The 12,031-nt window shown below is 42.2% G+C and overlaps 1 long non-coding RNA gene across 1 annotated transcript in view; it reads left to right on the top strand.

Moving 5' to 3' along the window:
- Positions 1–1,974: 1,974 nt before the first annotated feature.
- LOC138520642 (uncharacterized) overlaps positions 1,975–12,031 on the top strand; it is a 236,643-nt gene continuing 226,586 nt past the window's right edge. Inside the window, exon 1 of the long non-coding RNA XR_011282833.1 lies at positions 1,975–2,120. This is a non-coding gene — a long non-coding RNA (uncharacterized lncRNA). The remainder of the gene's footprint in view (positions 2,121–12,031) is intronic.

The raw sequence follows: 12,031 nt of genomic DNA on the forward strand, positions 1-12,031 counted from the left end.
TTTTGAGCAGGACTGAAAAAACACCCTTTTAGATAGGGTTTTCCGTTTGACTTTGGGCTACTATGATCATGTGATTGGTGATTATACTTCTGTCTGCTGATATATTCCAACTGCACTAAGAATCGATTTGGTTAGTTGTGTGCGCATTTACAAATATCTCAATCAATCAATCAATCAATTATTCAATCCACTGGCTCCCAATGGCTGCAAGGATCAAGACCCCCTGCATAATCCACAAGGCTTTCTGGGGCTTGGGCCCGCACTGTCTACAACGCTCTCTTGCTAAATGCTCTGCCCCTAGAGTCCTCCACTCGTTTTCCTGCAACTCTCTGCGGGTGAGCCGCTTTCACAAACAGAGATTTGGGGGTAGATCTTTATCCTCTGCAGCCTCCCTGCCTCTCTCCGTCTTGAGCCGGAACACCTTAAGTTCTGGAAACTCTGCAAGACCTTCCTTTTCTCATCCTCCTTCTCTCTCCCTCTCCCCTGCTAACCTCCCTTCTTTTTCTCTCCACCCTCCTTCTCCTCCCTAACACTGTTCAGTTTTTGCTGACTGGTTGCCTGGTTCACCTCCAGAGCCTACAGGTCCCATGCTCCCCCGCCATCTTTTCTACACTTGCCTCCGTGCCGCTGCACTTTGATCAACATTACTGCACTTTCAGTTTACGCCCCATGAGCAGGGCAACCTCTCTACACTAAACCCAGGGCCCTGCTGGAACGGACTCATTTTGTCCCCCCCCCCAGTTCCCCCTTTCTCCGCACCTCCGTCTGTACGTATGCATTACCTAAATGTACTAGGACCAGTCAGCTGTCTGTCCTGTCCCCCCACCCACTGTCTCTCGCCCCACCCTCCAAAGCTTGGTCGCAACTTAACACTTCATGCACTTGCACTAGGGGAAATGTCGTCAGGCCTATTATTCTAGTTTCTCTGTGTTGATCATTTGAAATCTTCAAGGCCTAAGAATGAGTACTGTATTCCCTTGCTCCCTTCCCGCATTGAAGCTCTTTGAAGCACTTCATCTGTGTATAAGTGCTGCATAAATAAACAATACAATTAAATAAATAAACACATTTGATGTCACTGAAATGGGCACAGTTGTGTTAGGCGATAGTAACCACTTTTATTTTACAGTGCTTCAAAGCCTAAAGGCTGTAGGAGTAAGCACTAAACACAAAAATAATGTCTTAGTTAACCACTGTAAAACTAGGGATCAAGTTGGATTTGCAGGGAAGATGCCTTAAATCCTATAAAATGGATGCACCAAATGGGTCAATATTGCCAAGTAGTGTCTTCTGCTGCTCCACAGCCCTCCAAACGTCGGGTTGCCGTCTAGGGAGGCCAGATGACTTAGCCTGCGCTATCATTTAACACACGGATGCTATCCGATGATTTAGTTCAATTGGTTACATTACAGCAACCCAAGCCTACATGTCCCAGAATGCGCTATTTATGTTTGTATCTTGACAGAGTTTGAGACTGTACTGGGAAGAGGGAGGCAGGACCTGTAATTCGTTTAGCTATGGGAGCATGTTTTTCCTCCTTTTGCTGTCGATTTGGAGCAGAATATTTTATTTTAAGCCTCTGTGTTGTGAACATTCCAAACCTGCCTAGTCTTCATGTACTGTTAGGAACTGCGCTCATGCTCGGAATCCCAGAGCGAGACCTGCGGCGAGGAAGGGTCCTGGAGCCGGGGAAGGTGGGCACTGCTGGGAATAGCTGAGGAGCAGCTGCCTGGAGGGCGGCAGTGACCTCACCACGAAGCATCATCTCCAGGCATGAGGCATTGCAATGACATGCTCCCTGGGGGCCACTCCTCCCCCGCCCCCACACTGACTGTCTGCCCACCCACTCACCTTCACAATACAATCCTAGGCACTTTATTGGCATGGCAATGTAGACACATATTGCCCAAGTAAAGGCATGTGACAGAGCAATGCCACATTCCCTTCAGCTACGGTAGATGCCCGGAATGTCTTTGCGTGCACGGCAGCACACGAGAAAGTGTCTCTTTCTCTGCTTCTCCCAAGTCACATTGTCGCAGATTCTATCGCCCTGGAGCTTCCTGTTTGAGCTGTGTCAGCCAGACTCTATTTTCAGCTTGCGGTCACCAAGTCTGTGTTTGGTGAGCGATTTCCTATGCTTTTTGTAAATTTATTTTTAACCAAGGTGAAGTACTCTGCACGTTTAAAGTGTATCCCCGGCGATTCGCAGCACGCTAGCTTGTCCCAGTTCTGCTGTCCAGTACATTGTGCATTGCTTCTTCAGGGTCTGTTTTAAGTCTCTAGCCTAGGGGTCTGCAACCCGCGGCTCTCTAGATGTTTTGGACTACAACTCCCATGACCACTTAACATTTACTATCCTTGGCTGGATTTGGTCGAAATGAATCCAATTTACCTACCCCACCAAAAGACCTAGGGTGTTTTGGTGTCCGGAGAAGCTCAAGAAGAGGGGCATGACTGATTCTGACGCGTGTTGGTGCTGTGGTTTGGATGTTGGGACTCTTGAACATATGCTCTGGGATTGTGTCAGGGTCCGGGGCTTCTGGCATGAGGTTTGCAGTATGTGCTTGCGAGTCCTGGATCGCACAATTGATCTGGACTTTAAGACGATGGTTTTGGGATGTAGTGAATTACTTGAAGATCTTTCTGTGTCTGAGAAGAAATTTTTGTTTAGGGGAGCTTCAGTGTCTAAAAGACTGATCTTGAGGGGTTGGAAATCCCGGATTCCTCCAACTGCGGAAAGTTGGATTGGTGAGATGATTTCCTTGGCAAATATTGAGAGGGTGATATATAGGCGATTGAGGAAACTGCAGGTACATGCTAAGGTGTGGGATTCATTCTTAGATCTGTATTAGCAAGTAGACTATATGTAAACATGTATTGGCTTGAGGTTTGTATATATTGCAGGGTTTTTTTTTTTCTCTCTCTTCTCTGCTCTTCCTTTGTTGTATTTATTGTATTTGCTATGTGATTGATGTATTCTTGTTGTGGTTAAATTGTAAATAAATATTTAAAATAAAAAAAAAATATATAAAATGCATACCACCAAAAGTTCAAAAAACAAAAGTTTGAACGTATGTTTTGGTGTGGCAGGTAAAAAAAAAAGAAAAACAAAGGCTGCGGGGCTGCGGGGGTGTCCCCAGCAGCAACCCACTCACTATACTACACAGTATAGTGAGCAGGGCTGCCCGACAAAAATTAAAAAAATAAAAAGGCTGCAGGGATGTCCCCCGCAACACCCCGCGCACTACACTATAGAGTATACAGTATAGTGAGCGGGGGTTGCCCAACAATACATTTAAATAAAGGCTGCAGGGGTTGTATAATGTATAGTTTAGTGAGCGAGGGTTGCAGGGGATACCCCTGCAGCTGCCCGAAAAAGAAGGGGAAAAAAAAGAAGAAAAGGACCCTGGAGCGCCAAATCCGATCACGGAAGTGAAAGGGAACAGGCGTCTCAGGGTCCAGCAAGACAGAAGGCAATGTAAGTAAGGGGCGGGGATGTGTTGGGGGTGAGGGTAGGGGTGTGGGTGGGGGTTTGGCTAGGGGTTTGGGCACATTGGGAATGTTCAGGGGAGAAATGACTGAAGATTATTTCGAGCAAATAATCTTCGGTCATTTCTCCCTCGAACATTCCCGTCGCGGGAAAATCACACAGATTCATCCTGGCTAGGCCTGATGGGAATTGCAGTCCAAAACATCTGGAGAGACAAATGTTGCCGACCCCTGCTCCAGCCGGTGTCTCCTCCCGTTTTTTGGGTTTCCTTTGCTGGGGCAATGTGGGGCAGTCTAATGACACATGACATAACATGTCATATTTTGCGCAGTGGATTTGCTGTTTGGTCTTGCAGTCTCTGCTAGGGGAGGGAGTCTGGGTTACCGCTCCCGATATTGCACCAAAACTTACAAATGTGCTTTTGGAAGTCAAGCAGCAGCAGGAGGAAGCTCCCTAGTCCTGCTCTGCGGCCATGGCGTGGGCAGTTTCCATGCACACTAAATACCTATTTGCGGGGTTGGCGGTGCAGAATTTCTGCTGCATACTTGTGCCATTCTGCACACTCGTTCATATTCTTACTTGTTTAGTGTTAGGAGGTACGCCCATAAAGTAGGGTAGGGGAGATGGTTCGAACAGTTTTCACATTCATTTTACTGGTACATTGAAATACACTGCTGGCTTCTTTGGGGAATGGAATGGGAGACAGGTTTCTTGTTGAAGTGCTTCTATTGCCATTTGAAAGCTTCCAGGCGCACTTATTCTGAGACCTGGGTAAGTGTAGTCTGTAACATGCTCAACGTTCGTGCCATTAAGGACCAGTTTGAATTGGTTGCCATTGCTCTTAGCTTTATTCTGGAATTCCACGATTTTAGGCGTTTTTAGGTTCACTTCGAATGCCGGGCCTTGCAGTGATCTTCGTTGAAGTTGACATTATGTTGGAGTCCTTGCTTGGTGGGTGCCATGTTGCCGGGGCATCTGCATAGGGCAGGCCTTTTATTTCTGTGCCATCAAGTCTCAGACCTTGGGCCGGGAATTCCTCCTGCAACATAGGGAAGTCATTGATATAGAGATTGAGGGGGGATGGGCGGAGGTTTCACCCTTGTCTCACTACTACCAGCGCTGGTCAATGGGCCGGCTCTTGCCGAATCCGCGATCTGGCTTCAGATGACTTGCCGGATCTCGAGACCCGGCCTGCCTACACCCTGACCAAGCTATTACTCTGGTGGGGGCTCGGTGATCTAATCTGCGCTGTCCTTCCTTCCCCAGCCTTCACACGCGCTTTTCCTGTACTTATTTGCTCAGCCCGTTTCTTTCTTCTGTCCTGAAAGGGACACCACAGGAATCAATGGCCCATGATCCCGTCAGATAGCACAGCGAATAGAGTGCTCCCTTGGACATTCTGCGGCAGGTTCGAATCCCAACAGGGCCAAACTCCACCATTCATCCTTCAGAGGTCGATAAACGAGCACCACACACCGTGGGAATAATAAGCAGCGCTCAGATACCTGAGGGTTCATAGCGCTACAAAAATGCAAAAGTATTATTATTATTTATGAATATCATTGGGGTGGGGGCCATCACTGTTAATAGCAGGCATTCTTCATGCTGGGCACACTGTTGTTTTCCAAATGTACATTTTACACTTTCATAGAAAACAAAGCCATTACCAAACTCAAAAATGCTGCTTGCATTCATTAGTTCACTAGCTTTCTTTGAAATGTTTTTTTTGTGTCGGACTATCACACCAATACTCTGTAATTTGTGTGCCCCTTGCTTTGTGTTTTATCACAAGTTATATTTATAAAGATGTTATATGCTTGTCAAACTGGTTAATCACAAATACATGCTTCTTTTGTGCTGACATTTATCAGGAAATTAAACTGTGGGTACATGGGTGCCAACATTTGATTTTCACTATACGGGCATACATACCCCCCCCCCCCACCACCGTCCTAAATATAAGCAACCCATCCCATCCCCAGTCCAACCCATCAACCAGCCCAACTCATCCCCTGGCCAAACACATTTTATAATTGGAATCAGAACTTTGCTTTTTTGAAATCCGGGCTGATTTGGTTTACAACAAAGAAAAAAATGATTACAAAATAGTTTAAGTTCATGTCCATTTCGATCAAAGCACCAATATTTGTATAAATAAAACACAATACACATTTGTATAGACCCATTGTGATTACTCGAAAAAAGAGGTGTGAGATAACATATAGTGATTTCTGGTGAGATCCCTGTAACCTACAGTATGAACCGGGGTGGGGTGGGGGTTGGGTTGCACAGGTTACACTTTTGTGCACACACAAACGGTGTGTGCTGGGCTATTCAAGCTTTCTCACTGCTGCTTGATTAAATAATTTGCAAGAGCCTACTTATATAAGGTATCTTACCCTTCAAAGATGTGGTCAAAGATGTGGTCCAAGATATATGACTTTGTTGTGCGTTGTTGTGTTCATGGGCTCAAATCCCTCCTATATGAAAAATAAGCACAGTATGGGGTTTATTGTTTGGTTGTCCTTCCATGATCTGAAAGAGTTATCAAAAAACCTGTCTCCTCTGCATGAGGAAATATAAGTGTATAGAATAACACTCAGAGAATTCCAAAAAGTTTTATATTTGAAAAGATTTAGAATTTCTATTTTTACGTAATGAGCATCGCATCAAAGACAAAACACATAAGCAAACACAACATTCATGGTCAGAGCAAAACAGAAACCTGTATTCACAGGGTAATATAGTTAGACAAACATTAATGCAATTACTACTGTCGCTACTGCAAGTATACGACAGGCATCAAACACAAAGTGAACAAATAAACTAAAACAAATCAATCGTACAACTTTCTAAAGAACACAAACAATTGACATTGATAGTGTTTGTGTGTTGGTACAAAAGTGTCTACACCAGGTGTTTCAGCCCTATAACGGGGCAAGGAGAGCCATTTCTTCCTAGGGCCTTCATCAGGACGAAGGGAAAACTGTGATGTTCAGGGAAAGCTGTAACAGGAATGGAGAAATCTGATAAGGGGAGGCTCAAAACCTATTGGGTTTAGGCGTGACATAAATCACTAATATCTAACTTTGAAGTAGAAAAGACATGGCTTACCTATCGGGACAGACGTCTCACCACAGGTGAAGGTGGCGTAGATAACCTGGTAAAAGAATAGACAATACCCATTGAATACATCTGATATTGTGCGGCTCAATAATAGAGGAAAGAGTGGAAAATAAGGACCACATGCTTGCTGGATCTTACCTATTAAGGGTGGCTGTGCGTCCAAGAGTCAGTGCGCTATGGCATCTACCTCTTCACATATAGTACTAAAAACAAGGAGATATATGTGTTCATTCTAAATATGAAATCTATGTAGTGCGGTGTGCACTCAGAGAAAATAAATCAAAGGGCCATGTTGACATGCTTACCCAGTTCAGAGGGGGGATTTCTCACACACGCAACTGCTTGGCCTCGGAAACAAAACCATCGAATGGAGTCCCGGGCGTGGATTCGAAACAAATTGGTAAAAAACGTGAAGTCACGATTTCTGTTTTGCTCTGACCATGCAAATTGTGTTTGCTTATGTGTTTTGTCTTTGATGCGATGTTCATTATGTAAAAATAGAAATTTAAAATCTTTTCAAATATAAAACGTTTTGAAATTCTCTGAGTGTGTTTCTATATACTTATATTTGCTGTTTTGGGAATGAAAAAAGAAGGGAGGAGGATACATAGTAAGTTTGTTTTCCAACCCATTCATTTTTGTTCTAGTAAATTTAGCCTTCCTGGGCAGAATAGGGTTGCTTCCATCAGGAGCCCTTTGATATTATTTCCTCTGCTAAAGGGACATTCCTAATATTTTGTGCAGTTTTGAGCAGGGTTACTAAATGCCCATAATAAGCATGATTTCCTATTAGTATACCACACATTTGGTTCCATAGCGTATTTTTATTAACCTGAACTGCACCTAAATATCTGGGTGTTGATTAAATGACCTGTGTTACTGCGCGGTCCTTGGTGGTGAAAGCGCTATCGTAAAATTGCAGTTTGTTTACTTTTTATGGTCACAGCAGCGTAAAACTAATGTTGTGAGTTATAGTTTATTCTGCTTCACCCATCTTGATCTTTTTAAATTCCCACAAATGTAATGTCTCTTTTATCTTGTAGTTGGTGGTGTTTTTGACAATGGTCTGACAGTGGTTAGTTTTTGTCTTGACTTCCGATTGCTGAAATATCTTCTCTAATTCGTACTCTCAGTTCACAAATTAAGCTCCCAATGTATATTAAGTTACAGGTACATATATAGCATATATAACGTACTTGGAGAGACAGTTGATTGGTTCTCTGATTGGGTTTTTACTCAAATGTTGTCTTTAAACACGTTGGTGTTTTGCAGTGCGTGTTCACACACTGAGCAGAATTCACATTTCCTAAATCCAGACGATGGTTGCTGTAGCCAAGTTGTTGTTATTGTTTCATCTTTTTCGGGTAGTAGCGATGGGATTAAGCTACTTCTCAGTGTTTTCAGTCTTCTGTAAACTAGGGTCAGTTGATCTTTGATACACTTTCCAACATGTGGATCTAACTTCAGAAGATAGCAATTTCTTTTGAGTACTTTTGAAATCTCCTTGTTGTTGGCACAGTAGGTGGTAATAAATTGGACTGTTTTGTCTTGTTGCATTTCTTTGTTTTTTTGAGTCAAAGTCTGTTGTCTCTTCATTGTATAAGCTTTGTTCCAAGCCGTTGCGATTGCTTTTTGAGGGTACGCTCTAGCAGTGAATCTGGTGGTCAATAGTTTGCATTCTGCAATGAAAGCGGATGTTTCCGTACAGTTCCGTTTGGCTCGTATAAATTCACCTTTTGGGATGTTTCTAATGACTGGTTGTTGATGACAACTTGTGGCGAAGAGTGTGGAGTTCACTTCCGTTTCCTTTCTGTATGTTTTTGTTAGTTAGGTCTAAGAAGTTGATTTCAACCTGACTGCTTGATCCGGTGAATTCGAATCCATATTGGTTATCATTGACTTGTTAGGGCTGCTTATGGTGTTATATTTTGATTTTTTTGTCAGTTGGTTTAGGTCATGCGTCACTGCTTTATAGAAGGCATCCACCATATTATCTGGCGATAGTTGTGGCAAGAATCTCGATTTTGGTTTGAGTTCTTTCAGGGTTAGTCTTGCTGGGTGTATCTATAGTTTGTGCATAGTCTGATGTATTCGGTAAGCATCAGGTTCCTGTATTGATCTTAGTAAATGTACGTTTCCCCGTTCTTCAATGGTTATATCACTTACATGGGCCGTTTTCGATGCAGTTTTGCGTTTGTCCACTTGTGTTGCAAAACATTTTTTTAGTTTAAGCTTCCTAACAAATTTGAATAGTTTTATATGTTTTCCAATCGGTTCAAAAGATGTTGTTGGGGCAAACGATAGGCCTCTATTAAGAAGACTGGTTTCTTCTGCTGTTAAACTCTGATTTGATAAATTCATAACTAGATTGTTTACTTCGATTTTTCGATAGCCACCACTGGCTAGGACCTATAGCCCTTGTCTTGAAATCTTAATGGCAGGGTATCCCAGGGCTGTATTTACCACTTTTGTATTGAATTAGAAGCTATTACCTAATCATACAAACAGAGCAGATGCCGCTCACCTTTGACCTACTTAGCATCAAGTGCCTTCTGGGATCTGAAATGTGTTGCTATTTCTATGCTCAACTAGGCACTGTAACCAGGGGGAAGGAGGACACTTCCAACTGGCATAGGCCGGAAGCACTACATTCCCCACTGCGGCCATTGCCCAAATGAGGCTGGACAGTACTCAGATCTCCCAGAATACCAACATGAGCACCCCATGACTCATACCTGGTCTGAAAATTAAAAACTGGATTGCAACCCTTCCAAAACCTAACGGGTCACGAGAGCCACCTACTACAAACCTGAGGAAAGGGAAACGGGTCACTCAACATCCACTGGAAGCATCAGTGGCCAGAAAGGTATGCTCTCTCCAGCTGTGCAATTATCTCATCGTGTACTGGTTGGTTCTGCAAGCAAGCTATTTCTGTTGTCTACAGTGCATAGAGTTTTGGGAAGGTGAACGCACTGATTACCTCATTGCACACTTGAGTCTCGGCCAGGGGCCCCGAGGTGTCCTACATTACCTAAACATTTGCCATATTATTGGCAATAATTGTGAAGGTGCAATAGTTTAACAGCTATTTTTTTTTTAATTAAAATGTTTTGTTTGATTTAACAAACTTTTCATTTGTTCATACATCTCAGTAATAAGGAAAATGTCAGTCATTACCATTCGTATTATTCATATTATTCGCAGTGTTCACGTTATTCACATTGTTCCTCTGGATTTTCGGTAATAAGATCATTCCAGAATTTAATCACAGTAAATATTAATCGTTGGTTATTTCCTTCGAGGAGTTCCGCCCATCTTTCTTCTGTTGTCGATGGCTTTTCGGAAATTTTAAAGAAGTCTTTGTATAAATCTCTTTTCGGTTTCAAGGCTGGGCATACCATGATCAGATGAAATAGAGATTCTGGTCTCGCTAAATTACAAAATCGACGGGCATCAGATTTTTTGAGAGGTTTCACTATCAAAGCTTGGTATTCGCGAGTGGGCAATATATTTAATCTAAATTGCAGAAACAAATTGCGAAACATACAGCTGGGAAACTGTACCAGATATTTAGGTACTTGATTAAGTGCCCTCACCTCTGTTTCTGCATGAAGATGCCCTTTGTACTTTTTCTGTAATTCCAGTGTTCTTAGCCAATCGTTCGTTTGTATTTTCCGTTTTGCATATTGTGGTCTATTCAGCAGCAATTCGTCTGAGATGTCTTCTATTTTCATTTTCGCCTTAATTTCATTAACCCATTTCCGTAATGCGGTCGATTGGAAAGCGTCCTTTTTTTCTTTTAGGATTTCCAAAGCTGGTATTTCATCATGAGACATAATTTTTCTTAACAAGTCCAGTTGTTTCCATAGGACTATTAACTGTACCGATTGTAAGGCTAACTCAAATCTCAGTCTGTTCATTGGAAATGTTTTGGGCAAGGCAAGTGTCTTCCTCCAGAACAGGTCCTCATAATAGGGCCATCTCATTATCTTTTGATTAATTAGTGTCTCGCTTGCATATGTTAAAATTGAGATTACTTTTTGTTTGTACAGAAGAATTGTGGGTTTTGCTGAATAAGTCCCGTATTTTAAATGGAAGAAACGACCTTGGTTTGCCAGAGTTCTTGCTTTTGCTTCAATGTGTTCTTGCCATTCTGTTTCGTTTTCTGAAGGATTAATTATAACCCCTAAATATTTGATTGTCTTGGTTGTCGCAATCTGTTGTTTTCCTATCTGAATCTTTACGTTTGGTTGACTTTTGGTTTTCAAGTTAATCAGCTTCATGATTCTTGTTTTATCGGTGTTGATTTGCAGCTTATTGTCCATCATGTAGTCTTGTGCTTTATCCATTGTTTGCTGCAATCCTTGCAATGTTTGGTCCAAAATGACAATATCATCTGCGTAAATTAGCGTTTGTATAGCTTCGCTATTGATTTTTGGTGGATCCGCTACAGTGTTTAGAATTTTTTCGCTGAAATCATAAGTAAAAAGATTCTAAAGACACGCAGCTAATGGGCAGCCTTGCTTTAGCCCGTTGTCTACTGGAATCGACTCAGTCAGCCTTCCTTCTTTGGTCAATCGAACCCGTATTGAGGTATTCGAATAAAGCTCTTTAATTGGGTTCAGAATATTTGCGGGGCAGCCCCAATTTCTTAATTTAACCCATAACAGTTGTCTATTCACTGAATCGAAGGCAGTTTTTAGGTCTATAAAGATACCATAAAATTGTTCCGATTTAGCCATTGCTTCATGTTTCAGCATATTCAACAGTAGGAGGTTGACATTAGTACCTATATGTGGCTTTTTTGTTGTTGTCTTTTGCCCATTGATTCAACTTTGTTTGCAGGAAACCAGCAAATAATTTACCCAAGGGATCTAGTAAAGCTATCGGTCTATAATTGGACAGATCTTTTCTATCTCCTGTTTTGTAATTTGGAATCAAAACGCTGTAGTCCAAGTCTGAAGTATCTGTTGGGTCTTTTTAATTAAGCGTAATAGATGACTCATAAAGTTGGCCCACTGGTCCGGGGCTGCTTTTAGATAGCTGTTTGTTAAACCATCAGGTCCTGGGGCTCTCGATGATTTGACTGAGTTTATGGTCTTAATAATGTCTTCATGTTCCCATTTAATGTCTCATGGGTCATCGTTTGCTTCTCTAACATTTCTAACTGTTTGTACAGACTTTTGGTATAATGCTGAATAATGGTTCACCCATCTATTTGCAACCACTTCTTGAATCATCTTTTGCTTGTCGCTGATATATTCAACAATGACCATTGCTGCCTCGTATTTTTTTCTTTAAGTGCTGTCAAAATCGCTTCTGCATCATTCTGCTTTATTGAAGCTTTGATACCTTTGATTGCATTGGAATATTTGGTCTTTTCCTTTTTTATTTCTATCTCAAAATTAGGTGTTT

This window comes from Ambystoma mexicanum, chromosome 13 (genome assembly GCF_040938575.1).
Source record: "Ambystoma mexicanum isolate Mex_15411 chromosome 13, UKY_AmexF1_1, whole genome shotgun sequence".
Lineage (NCBI taxonomy): Eukaryota > Metazoa > Chordata > Amphibia > Caudata > Ambystomatidae > Ambystoma > Ambystoma mexicanum.